We start from the raw sequence: 2,063 nt of genomic DNA on the forward strand, positions 1-2,063 counted from the left end.
CAGGGTCCCTTGGACTGTGAGAGAAAATTCCATTTCTCTTTGTCACAGTCATGCATTTCGTAGCATTTCTGTTATGATTGCAGTAGACTTGAAGTGGCCAACTTTCAGATACTGAGTGTCTTAGTGATCTACTGCTGCTACAACTCTGGGAGTCAGCCTCGTTTAGTCTGTAGAGATATGGCTTTTGGAATCCAGTTCTGAAAACGAGAGTCCTCCCTTGTTCCTCTACCCAAGGCCCTGTTTGCACATCTGCTGTGATAAATGGGCTCTGCCTGTATCCCTGGCTTGTTAATCTGCCTAATACTGCCATCTCATAGGAAGAGGTGTGCTGTGTGTGAAAGTCTGGTGATTTGGGAGTAATGTAATTGGATCTGAATTCTGACTCTTCTACCCACCCAGATTTATGACAGTCACTGAAATACTAAGAGAGAATATTAAAATCACTTGAACTCCCACTCACCTGGAGATTATTACTAATAATCTTTTACAGCCAACCTTAATACAGTAAATGCCTAGACTCAGAAAGCACAATTTTGGACAACTCACACTTACCCTTTTATGTTATGTAAATGTGTCCCCTTTTTTGAATAAATGAACCAACCCACTCACAACAAACTCTTCATCATTATCACCTTCTTTGCTGCACATGCAGCTTTTAAATCCTTAAAAAGACATGGTGTCTCACTCAGCCGCCCTGAACAGTGCCCACCAGGAACCAGTGGGCAGCAGCCCTCGCCGGGGACCCCCCAGCAGGCCCAGGGGGACCCAAGTGGCTCTAAATCCAACACATGCTCTTTGAAGCAAGGATTAACTATGAAGCACAGAAGCAGGTAGTGCCACGTAGCAAGCAGTAGTAATTAGCCATATCTGGAAAAGCAGAGTCTGTGTTGTGGTGTACACCTCCAAAACCAGTTCAGATCTGAAGGGTAAGTCTTGTGTAAAGCACACTGAACTGCAGGGTAGCAGTGTTGTCATTGCTATTGTAGGGTGAGTGGGGCAGCATTTCCTTCTCCCCCTGCTGCTGAGATGGCAGAAGTTAGTCACATCCAGTATGAGATGGAATACACTGAAGGTATCAATCAGTCAGTGAATGAAGGTCCCAGAGAAGTGAAAAGTAGCACCACCAAATTCTAGAACAAAGATTTCAAGATGGCTCTCCAAATGCTAGTGTGATGATGCAGGTTCCAGAGAGGATTGTTGTGGCGGGAAATGATGAAGACATTCCATTTTCAAGACCAGCAGATCTTGACCTTAGTCAGTCGACTCCCTTTAAACCTCTGGCACTAGAAACACCACTGCGTGTTCTTACACTAAGTGAAGAAATCCGGACAGTTGTCAGGCTAAAGAGAGAGTGCTCTGTGAGTGAGCATGCTGTCTGCCAGAATGGACTGCGGATCAGGAACAATTCCATGTGTGGCATTTCCAATAGGGACACATCCCTCGAAGGAGCTTCAGATGACATGACGGTTGTAGATACAGCTTCCTTAAGATGACAGATAATCAAGCTGAATAGACACCTGCAGCTGCTCGAGGAGAGCAAAGAGCAAGCCAAGGGAGAGATGGTCATGTACTCCATCACGGTCGCCTTCTGGCTGCTCAACAGCTGGCTCTGGTTTCCCCGCTAAAGGGAATCCCAGCGCTCAAAGAGATTTGGCTCACCAGCTAGAAATATAAAGAATTTGCAAACGTCTCTGTCTGTCTTTGCATTGTATACCGTCTTATATATAGCCCGAAAGGCAGGACGGCCCGGTTTGCAGCAGTAAAGGTAGACTGTGTCACCCTATCGTGGTGTCCTTGGAGCCGGCCCTGCAGGAACACCTGTGTACCCTGCACCCGCCCCGTGCTGTGTTCTGTAAATAGGTTCCAGTATGTGCGTGAGAGGCCCAGATCTTCGCCGACTCAGCCCTCACGGCTGACTCTCTAAACGGGAGAAAGCGTACACAGAGGAAGGACGGAGGAAAAGATGCACTTTTCTTTTCTTTGTCCTTTATTCTCAGACAGTGTTTGATTAAACCGATTTGTTACTCGCCATTACTGTGTCCCCAATCCAGCACCAACGTGCC

At 46.7% G+C, this 2,063-nt stretch overlaps 1 pseudogene; it reads left to right on the top strand.

Moving 5' to 3' along the window:
* The first annotated feature begins 993 nt into the window (after positions 1-993).
* Positions 994-1,649, top strand: LOC115872850 (annotated as a pseudogene).
* The last annotated feature ends 414 nt before the right edge of the window (positions 1,650-2,063 follow it).

The sequence above is a fragment of the Echinops telfairi genome, unplaced genomic scaffold (genome assembly GCF_000313985.2).
Source record: "Echinops telfairi isolate 266 unplaced genomic scaffold, ASM31398v2 ScPeMD7_4;HRSCAF=17, whole genome shotgun sequence".
Classification (NCBI taxonomy): Eukaryota; Metazoa; Chordata; class Mammalia; order Afrosoricida; family Tenrecidae; genus Echinops; species Echinops telfairi.